Source organism: Hordeum vulgare, chromosome 4H (genome assembly GCF_904849725.1).
Source record: "Hordeum vulgare subsp. vulgare chromosome 4H, MorexV3_pseudomolecules_assembly, whole genome shotgun sequence".
Taxonomy (NCBI): Eukaryota; Viridiplantae; Streptophyta; class Magnoliopsida; order Poales; family Poaceae; genus Hordeum; species Hordeum vulgare.
In genome coordinates, this window is record NC_058521.1 from 212,584,640 (window position 1) to 212,598,416 (window position 13,777).

Below are 13,777 nucleotides of genomic sequence, written 5' to 3' on the forward strand. Positions count from 1 at the left end.
AGGGACGCGTGTCTACCCCGTGCCCTCAGAGCTCCAGAGAGCCCTGAGCTCTCTCCCTCCTCTTCCTCTATCACCTCCTCCTCCCCTTAAGAATTAGAAACCAGGGGCAGATCTCCCTCTCTCCCTGGAGCCCTCTCCTCCTCCCTTTTCTCTCCCCAAGCCTCCCCCTCCTCCTGCCATAACCATGGCCGAAGGGGTAGAGCTTCGGCCTCTCCGGGATGGCATGCGCAGGGCCTCCCTTCGCCTCCCTCCTCCCTGCTGGTGGTTCCTAGGCCACCGCACCCCCTTCCTCGAGCCCCTCCGGGCCCTCCTCCTCGCTACACGTGCCGAGGGCAACGGCGTCGTCGGCCTCCCGCGGGTGCGCGACGGCTCCCCATTGCAGCCCTCCGCAGGTGCCGTGTGTGGGGGAATGGAGAGAGCGAAGTGTCTTGAGCTCGCCGGCGCTCCTCCTCGGGTCGCGAACGGCCGGAGACGCGGCGCCGCGCGACCTCCTCTTCCTCTCCTCGTGGTTCCCCTGCTCCTCCTGCCAGATGGGACGAGAGGTTGAAGAAGGGGCCAGTGGGCCCACACGTTAGTGGGTGGCCAGACCGCCAGGTGGTCCGCGCCACTTATGTGGCCACGCCTCGGTAGGAAACCGTCTCCCCGCGCGAAAAGCGCACTTCGGAAAGGCGCCTTCGTCGTGGCCTCCTCCCTGGCCAAACCGAGTTGCTGGGCCGGCCCGAAGGCCTACCAAACGCCGTGAGCGTTATTTAACCTAAAGCTAAGCTTTTCCGTTTTTCATATTTGCTTCAACTTACAAATTCCACCATAAATTCATACTAACTCCAATTTCATTGATTTAAATTTCTACAGGATCCTAAAAATGAGGCCTACCCAAATATGCGCCTTGCACAATTTTCCCTACCCACTTGTTTTGGCATTTTCATTTAAATCCCAATCTGGATATAACATATCCCACATTTCAAAATTCCTAGCAGATTCAAATCAACTCCAAATGGAGTGATTCAAACTCCCAGAGCCTTCTAAAATCCTTCTCTATTTTTAGAACCCTGGTCAACATTTTTGTGTGACTTACTTCTATTGCAATAAATAAAATCTCTAGAATATTCATACCTTCTCCAAATCCAGTGAAACCACTTCCTAAATATTTCTAAAATCATTCTATGTTAAATGGGTGCCTCCACTCATTTTTAACAGAATGATTCTGTTGACTCCTTCAATAATCACGTATTGCTCCTTTCACCTATTCAAAAATCCTGGATGATTCAAATCTCCTATGAGAAGCTTCAGGTATTTTTCTTATGACCAGAGAGGTCCAAGAAAAATAAAACTTCTATTTATAGAACACTTTTATTCTGCTTGTAAAATGGCTTACCATAGTTGTTTCCGACGATAGTTGAGAGTAGACGGAGTATTAGGAGTTGGAGCGGAAGACCTCGAAGACCCCGAGGACTTACGTGAGCAAGGCAAGCAGCCCTTTGACCATGACTTGAGCACATACATTGATGCATGCTAGAATAGCAAGTACTTTTTCGTTGCATGAGATCACAGTGCCGGTTCATCATTGGTGTGATGGTACCGAAGGCTTCTTCGAAGCACTTGCATGATAGTGATGTTATTCATATGGCTCCTCGGAGCACAAGCATGATGAGCTTGACCCTACCATCTATGAGGATCATGCTACTGTCATGTTGACTAGTAAAGTTATAGGATCATTGCACTGAGCTTGACCCTACCCCTTGAGGGTCAAGCTAATACCATGTTGACAAGTAAAGATAGAGCATATTATCATGAGCATAATGATGAGTTCAAATAAAAGTTTATGAAAACCCCGTCGGGTGCCACTAATGCCCGAGGATGATGATGAGTTGGTGATCACTTTTGGTGAAGTGATGCACCGGTGTTTTTGTGTGAGTATGGTTTCGGAAATGGGATTAGATTTCTGATGTGTCGACCGTCCCAACCTTACCAGTACGACCAAGATAACCCTTTATGGGACGGGGCTTTGTTGATTACTCTGGTCGGTACTAGCAAAGAGCCACATTACTAGTGGCGGGAGTGATTGTCGTCACTCTCGTGATGGGGTCGTGCCAGGTAGGACGACTATGCCATTATTATGAGTTCCAGGCACACCGTTGGTCCCCGCATGGTTGATACTGTCGAGAGTTGGTGTTCGTAAGACGTACAACATGTGGGCTGGGTACCAATCGAGTGGACCTCTTTGTCTAGTATCGTCAGGGGAAAGATGATGATCGGGTACTTACCTCAGGTATATGTGATATACCGCGAGTCGTGGATGACACGGAAGTTTCCCGTTTCTCGTGGGTCCAGCGTACTACCTCTGCAGAGTGTCAAACTATTCGAATAGCCGTGTCCACGGTCAAGGACAGTTGGGTGGTGCTGCTTAAACTACGTCCAGCGTTTCCGCATAAACCAAGTGTGTGTGTGTGTGAGTTCGGTGAATGGTGTTAATAATCGGAGTTACTTGAGGAATTGATATGACCAAGTTCGGTGACTTGGCATATAGGGTGAACCCGGTGTGTCCAACCCTTGTCAGATATGTCGATATCTGTAACCTGTTCTTCAAGAGTAGTTCTTTAACTTGTTGCATATACCTGATCATTCAACCAAATTGCATTCCACTAAAGATGCATGATATTGTTATCCTTCACTTTCATTGTTCGTATCATGGGCGGTTTGCGAGTACATTCAAAGTACTCATTGGCTTGCCACTGGTTATTTCATTGACCAGGTGTGAAAGACAGGATACGGTGAAGAATAACTCGGTGACGTTCTTGCGAGTTAGGACGCTGCCCAGTCAGAATGCCTGTAGGTTAAGGCTGATGGCATGGGTTCACGCTTTCAACCAATAATTCCGCTATTGGTCTAGTTTGGTGCTTTGGCCTTTAAGGCCCTATGTATGTAAGACTCGACCGAAGTGGTCATTTATTGTATCAAACAGTATGTATGGATGTAAGACTCTATTATTCAGTATATGTGTTTAGTGAGCATTGATCCTTGGGATCACTGGGCACGGCGATCTCGACTTACCAGTCGGGGTCCCCACAAGCTCCAAGTAACATTACCGATGGATTGAAGATGAAAGAGGGGATGCCTTCCCGGGGCATCCCCAAGCTTAGGATTTTTGGTGTCCTTGAATTTGGCTTGGGATTCCTTGGGCATCCCCAAGCTTGAGCTCTTTCCACTCTTTATCCCATTGTCCATGAGAACATCACCCAAAACTTGAAAACTTCACAACACAAAACTAAAACAGAAACTCGTGATATCATTAGCATAAGAAAAGAAACAACCAACTCTTTAGTTACTGTAGTAAACTTGATTTATATTTATATTGGTGTTATATTACTGTATTCTCACTTTTCCATGGCTAGTACCCCCCGATACTATCCATAGTTTCATCAAAATAAGCAATCAACACAACAAAAAACAGAATCTGTCAAAAACAGACCAGTCTGTCTCAATCTGTATACTTCGTATACTTCTGGTATCTCAAAAAGTGTGAACAATTATGACAATTAGGGAAATTGGCATATCAACTAGAAGAAAAAAGAATCAACTCAAAAGCTCTTTCTGGATAGGAATTAAAATTAATTTCGTGAGCGCAAAGTTTCTGTCTTTTTCAGCAAGATCAAACAACCATCACCAAAAGTAATCATAAAGTTTTTACTTGGCACAAACACAAAAAGAAACAAAAAAACACAATCATAACATAATTATTATGTTGTGGACACAACAAACATAAATCAAAAAGCAAAGATAAATTCATTGGGTTGCCTCCCAACAAGTGCTATTGTTTAACGCCCTTCGCTAGGCATTGATAAATCAATGATGCTCACACAAAAGACAAGAATTCAAGCACAACGAGAGCATCATAAGGCATGTGAAAATCACATCTAAGTCTAACATACTTCCTATGCATAGGCATTTTATAGGAAAACAGATTGTCAAGACAACCAATAGTTACCATATGCAAGGAAGAAGAAAGAGACAATAGCAATCTCAACATAACGAGAGGAGATTTAGTGATATGAAAGATTCTACCACAATATTTTCGTCTCTCATAACACTTACATGTGGGATCATATTCAAATTCAACAATATAGCTACACATAGGATATTCTTTTCATGATCCACATGCATGCAAAGTTGACGCTCTACAAAATAGTGGGATTATCATCAACTAAAGTCATGACTTCTCCAAACCCACTTTCAATATTATTGCAAATATCATATTCATCATGAGGCTTAAACAAATTTTCAAGATCATAAGAAAAATCATGACCCCAATCACGATCATTGCAACAAGTAGTGGACATAGCAAAACTAGCATCCCCAAGCTTAGGGTTTTGCATATTTTTAACATGATTGACATTAATAGAATTCATAGTGAAACCATTGCAATCATGCTTTTCATTCAAGGAGCCCTCGTGAATCACTTCATGAATTTCTTCATCACGATTTTCAGATTCACGCATCTCAAGCAAAACTTCATAATAAAGAAAATCGAGTGCACAGAACTCACTAGTAATTGGTTCCACATAATTGGATCTCTCAAAGAGATTAGCAAGTGGATGAGGATCCATATCAATAGATTTTCAGCAAGCGAAGATGCAAGCATATTGAAGGCACATAGCACACAAGCAACAGAAAGCAAGCGAAAGAAAAGGAAAATATTTTTGTAATTTTTTTTGGTTTTTCCCTTGAAGAGGAAAGGGTGATGCAGCATAGTAGCAGTAATTATTTCCCTCAGTTTGAGAACCAAGGTGTCAATCCAGTAGGAGTATCAAGGCAAGTCTCCAAAGTACCTGCACAAAAACAAGCAAACTTGCACTCAACGCTACAAAGGGGTTGTCAATCCCTTCACGGTTAAATGCAAGGTGAGATCTGAAGGAGGAAAGTGCAACAAAGTAAAAGTGTAGAGCTGAAAATATGAAGTGAAGTAGACCCGGGGGCCATAGTGTTCACTAGAGGCTTCTCTCATGATAGCAAGTATTACGGTGGGTGAACGAATTACTATCGAGCAATTGATAGAACCGCACAAAGTCATGATGATATCTAAGGCAATGATCATAAATATAGGCATCACGTCCGAGACAAGTAGACCGATACTGTTTGCATCTACTACTATTACTCCACACATCGACCGCTATGCAGCATGCATCTAGTGTATTGAGTTCATAACAAACAGAGTAACGCCGTAAGCAAGATGACATGATGTAGAGGGATAAATTCATGCAATAGATATAAACCCCATCTTTTTACCCTTGATGGCAACCACACGATGCATGCCTCTCTACCCCTGCAATCACTGGGAGAGGACATCGCACAATATGAACCCAAAACCAAGCACTTCTCCCATTGCAAGAATTGTAGATCAAGTTGGCCAACCGAAACCCACAACTCGAAGAGAATTACAAGGATACGAAATCATGCATATAAGATATCAGAGGAGACTCAAATAATATTCATAGATAATCTGATCATAAATCCACAATTCATCGGATCTAGACAAACACACTGAAAAACAAGATTACATCGGATAGATCTCCATGAAGATCATGGAGAACTTTGTATTGAAGATCCAAGAGAGAGAAGAAGCCATCTGGCTACTAGCTATGGACCCGAAGGTCTATGGTGAACTACTCACGCATCATCGGACAGGCAATGGTGTTGATGAAGAAGCTCTCCGTGTACGAATCCCCCTTCCGGCAGGGCACGAGAACGTGCCCCAGATGGGATCTTGCGGAGACAGAGGCTTGCGGCGCCGGAAAAGTACTTTCGTGGCTCTCTCCCGTGGTTTCCGATTTTTGGGGAATTTATAGGCGAAGAAGTAGGGTAAACGAGCCACGGGGTCCCACAAGTCTGGTAGGCGCGGCCCCTCCCAGGCCGCGCCTAGGGGGCTTGTGACCTCCCTTGGGGACTTTTGCCTTGGTTCTCAAGTTCCCTGCGTATCTTCTGTTACAAAAAAAATCATTCTGAAGATTTTATTCCGTTTGGACTCCGTTTAATATTCTTCTCTGAAAAGGGTCAAAAACACGGAAAAACAGGAACTGGCACTTGGCACTGAGTTAATAGGTTAGTCCCAAAAAAGATATAAAATGCATACAAAACATCCAAAGTTGACAAGATAATAGCATGGAACCATAAAAAATTATAGATACGTTGGAGACGTATCACGTGGATGCCCATATTAGTTCCTACATAATCTACGAAGATCTTATCGGTTGAACCTCTATGTCAAGTATTCATTCAATCCCGTGTATCATTCCCGTTGTCTTTCGGTATGTTACTTGCTCCAGATTCGATCATCGGTATCCCCATACCTATTTCAATCTTGTTACCGGCAAGTCTCTTTACTCGTTCCGTGATACAAGATCCAGTGGCTAACTCTTTAGTCACATTGCTTGCAAGTCTTGTTTGTGATGTTGTATTACCGAGTGGGCCTCGAGATACCTCTCCGTCACACGAAGTGACAAATCCAAGTCTTGATCCATGCTAACTCAACGAACACCTTCAAAGATAACTGTAGAGCACCTTTATAGTCACCCAGTAACGTTGCGACGTTTGATACACACAAGGCATTCCTCCGGGGTCAATGAGTTACATGAACTCATGGTCATAGGAATGTATACTTGACATGCAGAAAATAATAGCAACAAAATAAAACAATCACATGCGACGTTTATAGTTCGGGTCTTGTCCATCACATCATTCTCCTAATGATGTGATCCCGGTATGAAGTGACAACACTTGTCTATGCCCAGGAAAGCTTAACCATCTTTGATCAACGAGCTAGTCAAGTAGAGGCTTACGAGGGACAATGTTTTGCCTATGTATCCACACATGTATCTATGTTTTCATTCAATACAATTATAGCATGAATAATAAATGATTATCTTGAAACAGGAAATATAACAATAACTATTTTATTATTGCATCTAGGGCATATTTCGAACAGTCTCCCACTTGCGCTAGAGTCAATAATCTAGTATCACATCTCTATGAGATTTATAATGTAACAAATTTAACATACTGATGACGAGTTGATGGATATACTTCTCGCCCCTCGTTGGTTACCCCAAGTGGAAGGTGGAGATGTAGTCAGGAGCAGATTTCCCTTACACGGAGACTGTAAGGTTTATCGAACCAGGAGGACTCCTAGGCTCAACAAGTAGGTGTCTTCCACCCTGGCGCTAGCAGAAGACGTGGACCTGCACACACAACAAATAACTTTGCTCCCAACGAGTACACAGAGGTTGTCAATCTCCCTGGCCTTGTAGTTTGCAAAGGATCAAAACACTAGAGGGAAAGTTATAGTGATTGCAACGGAAAATTAAATGAAAGCGGTAAATGATGGAGGTGTAAACAATGGTAGTGATATGGACCGGATTCACATGATGGTAACTAGTGATATCTCTCTCCCAGAAGATGATAAACAACTATGCTTGGGTAAACAAATCATAGTTGGACAATTGACAGAATTATGATCGCACCACAATGCTAATTATACTACTTGATAGTTAGAGGTTCAATAGTAATGGGAAGTACACTAAGACAAGTAGACCGTTTATTCAACAGCATCTACTTACTAATCGTCCACCTTGAGATATCTATCCAGAACATCTCGCCGGTATTAAGTTGCGAGCCCCACTCAAAGTGTTAACTCAAAGCAACGGACAACTGCATTAACGAACTATGCGTAAGGTAAACAATCCTTGCAACCGCGGTCACACGCACCGTTGTGTTCTCCCTGGTGGCAACAAGCACATCCCATAGTCTCATGTTCCTGTCACTCAAGCTAGACATTGAGGGGCATGAACCCACAATCATGCATAACGCTCCCTTTTGTAGTTACAATCTACTACTTGTCCAAAGCAATAAATAGCAACGGAGAACATGAAGAATCATATAAAAGGATAATCATATGTAACTCATAACAATCTGAACATAATCTCATAATCCATCGGATCCCAACAAACCGAGCATAATAATAGCAAGAGAATGACATAGATGCCTTGATCATGTAGGCAGCTCACAAGGACTAACCATTGAAGCAGAAGATTGGAGAGAAGACATCACATCGCTACTGGTCATGGACCCATGGTCCAAGGAGGACTACTCACGACACGTTCGGGAAGCGTCCATGGTGGTGGATAAGCTCCCGGAGGTCAATCCTCCCTCCGACAGGGTGCCGGGAAGAGGTCTCCTGACGCTCACGATCTTGGAAGCGCTGCGGCAGCGGAATGATGGAGAAATTCGCGATTCTAGAAAGTCTGCGAGGGTTTCCTCTCAGGACTCTAAATATAGGCCAAAGGAGTGCACTTGAGGAGGTGGGACCCACCCAGGAGACCTCCTGGCGTGGCCTAGGGCCTGGTCGCGCTAGCAAGCTGCCTGGGAGGCCCCAGTCCCCCCTCTGGCCCATATTCGGTGATCCAGAAGCTTTTGTTTTGCTTGTTTTTTATATATTTTTCTGGAATTATCGGGCTTCGGAAAATTGGGTAAAAGCCTATGCAAAATAGATATCAGCACATAGAAACTGGCACTAGGTGCAGTGAGTTAGTAGGTTAGTCCCAATATGTGTAAAATGATATAAAAGTGTAGCAAAACATATAACAATGTCACCCAAAAGATCATGGAACAAGCAAAAAATTATATATATACGTTTGGGACGTATAAATACCCCCAAGCTTAATTTCTGCTCGTCCTCGAGTAGACAAATGATAACCCAATAATTTCTGTGGTGACATGCTTACACACATATAAGAACTTCAAAGTAAAGCAAGTAAGATATGCAATTCAAGTCAAGACAATAACAAGCAAGAGTTTATATCTAGTATTGAGTTTAGCAAAGTAAGAACATAAATGTGCAAGAGCTCTCACCGTTCGTGACTCGAATGTCTCCAAATGGTGTTTGCATGCAATAAGTGGGACAACATAAAAATAGTTTATAGCTTAATTGAGAACTCAATCTACTAAAACTTCACACTTGGTCTCCTTCAGAATCTTATTTTGACTCATCCCCGGACCACTAGTGAGGCACAAGTCAAAATGATCTTCTCCCTTTCGAGTTTGAGCACTCATGTAATGGATGAGCGTAAGCAAGATATGTTGGCACTTAGGATGGAAAATAGAATAATGATGGGGAAGGAAGACAAAAAGGTGTGAAAGGCTCACATCAATGAGGACAACCATAGGCGGGAGAAAGCCAAATGATAGATATGATGTGAGGAGTAGGGATTGCTATGTAACGGATGCACATATGAGCTAAGGTAAGCTCTCCAATGGAACTAGTGGGGGTGCATACAACTTGTTGGCTCATGAAGACCTAGATCTCATTTGAGGAGGCTCATCATTGGAATATGCAAACCAAGTTCTATAGTGTAAGGGTCCCCACATAGTTATGCATGAATGATAATCTCTATGTAGTACCAATATAGCAATGGAGCACGAGTGTGGATCTTTCAAAAGGAATAGTAGTGTTGCCCCCTTTTCTCTTTTTATTTCTTTTTTCTTTTTCTCTTTTTTTTGTGGCCTCTTTCGCTCTTTCTTTTTAACTCTCATTTGTCCTCTTTGGGATCTATTGTTTGTCCTCTTTGGGATCTTTTCCTCACTTAAGGGCAACACTCTATGTTTTACATGAATAAAAAGAAAAATCATCACACTTTATAAGAAGTACTCAACATAAAGACAAGTGAAAACTAGCATGATGTATGCAAAGGTATGCCTCAACCAGTGTAGCAGGATATGCAATGATACTAGCGCGTCATGTAGTAGTAATAAGGGCAAGGTCCAACTAGCATGCGGCTCTACGATAAAGAAAAAGCATGTATGACATGAAGATCAAGTCATGAGACGGTGGGTGTTGCATGGCAATGTATCTCGGAAAGGCTATGGAAATGCCTGAGCAGGTAGGTATGGTGGCTATTTTGAGGAAAGATATAATGAGGCTTATGTATGACAGAGCGTATCATGTCATGGGTTTGGATGCACCGGCGGAGTTTGCACCAACTCTCAATGTGAGAAAGGGCAATGCACGGTACCGAAGAGGCTAGCAAAATATGGATGGTGGAAGTGCCAACAATCGAATACTCACATTAGTCCGAAGAACTCATACACTTATTATCGACAACTCTCTATCTAGTTAGGAAATTCACAAAGAGACAAGTACCCCGAGGAGGAGTGTTTGGGGGTTTGGTTATCCTTGTGCATCCTCGACTCATGGTAACGTGAGGGTACTCTATATATTCCAACCCTTCTAGAGGTTGGCGATCAATTTAGTAGCTAGAGTTCTCAACTAATTTTTAATTTTTGAAAAACACATGGATTTCCCAAAATACGACACCTCTCACTAATAGGCTCAAGCTCTTGGCACCAATAGTACAAACATTACTCAAATCATTACCTCAAACTATTTCAACTTACTACTATACTTAAATAGCAATCTTAATTACCTACTCATGCAAGACACACAACTCAGTGCAACGAGCCAACTTTCTAAAGAAGATAAGCATGATAACTCAAGAGAGTTCCAGAAGCAACCTAAATAAAAGCTCTTAAAAAGATAAGCATGAAAATTAAGAGCTAAGCATGACAGTAGCTACGAAAAGATAGAGAACACACATAAAAGATAAGCATGAAAACCTATGTTGTCTTCTAGAGTGGAATGGAGCGTGTATCTCTCCCAAACAAGGTAGGATAGGTTCCCACTTGTTATGAACAGGAAGCAAAACTGAAACAAACTAAAAAGTAAAGATCGAGACGCTCCAAGCATAGCACATATCATATGAAGTGATAAAAATATAGCATGGAGATGGACAAACTGATGATTGTTGATAGAGAAGGGGATGCACGGGGGCATCCCCAAGCTTTGATGCTTGAGTATGCTTTGAATATTTCTTGGGGTGCATGGGGGCATCCCCAAGCTTGAGCGCATGACACTCATGTATCTTCTTTCATCATCTCCATCGCATACTTGAAAACTCCCTTCATACGGAACTCATCATAAGATAATTAGAGTTGTTAATTCCCTTAATAAAATAATTCATTACCTTCTGGAAATAAATATTTTCATGAAAATCAACTGCTTATTATGAATGCCAAAAGGTTTTTGCAAATAAAATGCAAGCTTAGGATTTGCAAAACAAGGAAAATGCAAAACATGGTAGAATCTGTGAAAAACAGAACAACATGTAGTAAATAATTTATTCGGGGCTCTTATGAAACTCAAATCCAAAAACTCAGAACAGATGCCAGAAAAGAAATTATATAGAGCATGCTGTCAAAAATATTCAGATGAAAAAAATGATCTGGTGATTGTTGGCGAAATTTTCCGTCTAGCGGACAGAATCTGTTTTTGGACAGCATGTCACAATTTTTGAACTTTCATGCAATCGGAGGCTATAACTTGGCACAAAGCTTAAAAATAAAGATGCAATGATTTTGCTACCGTAGTAACACACATAAAGACCACTAAAACAGAAAATAAAAACAAATTGGGTTGCCTCCCAACAAGCGCTTTCTTTTATGCCTTTGAGCTAGGCATAATGCAAGAAGGAGGATCAAGATTCTCCGAGGTCATCAGAATTATAAAAGCCTTCAAACGGATCCCCAACTAGTTCATCCTTATTTTTCCTAGGGAACGGGTACGTAACGTTTGCTTTCCCACGTAAGCGTATGTGTCCTTTACCTATATCAATGAAGGCTCTCATGGATCGGAGGAAGTCCCTTCCAAGCACTACATTCCCTTTGTTGGGCTCCATGATGAAGAAATTAATTGTTGCTTTCCTTTTAGAGAATGTAACCTGGACATCTTTTACCTTTGCCTGGATTTCAGAAATATCACCATTAGCATGTTCATTTTAAGATGAATTTTTTTCCATGTCTAACTAGAGAGAATCATAAACAACTTTTGGCATTGTAGAAACCATGGATCCAATATCACAATAAGCAATGAAGTCTTGGCTAGAGATGCTAATTCTAACAAAAGGTTCCCAGTCATTATCTATTTTCAAAATCTGTTCCCTATCAACCATGTCTTTCTCTCTTTCTCTTAAGTCTAGAGCATCTATTTTCCCTTCAATAGTATCAAGTCTATCTATAATAATTTCATAACCATGATTATAAACAAGATTATTAGATAGACCATGTATAATATCAAGAGCTCTTGCCTCATCACACTCTAAAAAATCTCCTTTAGCTATAATATCAAGAGAGTGTTTGCACCATATAAAGAGACCATGATAAAAAATTCTAAGCACAATTTTGATAGGTATCCAAGGAATAATTCTTTTGTGTGCTTCAGAAATTCTATCCCATGCTTCCTTCATATTTTCTCCATTCCTTTGATGGAAATCTAGGACCTCAGATTCCTTCCAAGCATCAAACCTTAACATGCTTGACAACTAAAAGCAAAGTAACTAATTTTTTTGTGGTTTTTGGTAAAGGACTCTAAAGCAAAAAATTTAAAAGCAAACTAACAAGACTAAAAAGCAAAGGTAAAAGATAGCGTGCAACTCCCCTATCTTGAAGACTGGAGTTCCCGGCAACGGCGCCAGAAATTTGCTTGATGACGAGTTGATGGATATACTTCTCGCCCCTCATTGGTTACCCCAGGTGGAAGGTGGAGATGTACTCAGGAGCAGATTTCCCTTACACGGAGACTGTAAGGTTTATTGAACCAGGAGGACTCCTAGGCTCAACAAGTAGGTGTCTTCCACCCTCGCGCTAGCAGAAGACGTGGACCTGCACACACAACAAATAACTTTGCTCCCAACGAGTACACGGAGGTTGTCAATTTCTCTGGCCTTGTAGTTTGCGAAGGATCAAAACAATAGTGAGAAAGTAATAGTGATTGCAACAAAAAAGTAAATGAAAGCGGTAAATGATGGAGGTGTAAACAATGATGGTGATATGGACCGGATTCGCATGATGGTAACTAGTGATATCTCTCTCCCATAAGACGACAAACAACTATGCTTGGGTAAACAAATCAGAGTTGGGCAATTGACAGAATTATGATCACACCGCAATGCTAATTATGCTACTTCATAGTTAGAGGTTCAATAGTAATGGACAGTACGCCAAGACAAGTAGACCATTTATTCATAAGCATCTACTTACTAATCATCCACCTTGAAATATCTACCCAGAACATCTCGCCAGTATTAAGTTCCGAGCCCCACCCAAAGTGTAAATTCAAAGCAACGAACAACTGCATTAACGAACTATGCGTAAGGTAAACAATCCTTGCAACCGTGGTCACAAGCACCACTGTTTTCTCCCTGGTGGAAACAAGCACACCCCCTAGTCTCATGTTTCTATCACTCAAGCTAGACGCTCCCTCTTGGAGTTACAGTCTACTACTTGTCCAAAGCAATAAATAGAAACGGAGAACATGCATGAATCACTAAGGAACATAATATAAAAGGACAATCAAATATATAACTCATAACAATCTGAACATAATCTCATAATACATCGGATCCCAACAAACTGAGCATAGCAATAGCAAGAGAATTACATAGATGCCTTGATCATGTAGGGCAGAGCACAAGGACTAACCATTAAAGCACAAGATTGGAGAGAAGACATCACATAGCTATTGGTCATGGACCCATGGTCCAAAGAGGACTACTCATGGCACTTCCGGGAAGCGTCCATGGTGGTGGAGAAGCTCCCGGAGGTCAATCCTCCCTCCGGCAGGGTGCCGGGAAGAGGTGTCTTAATGCTCCCGATGTCGGAAGCGCTACGGGGGCGG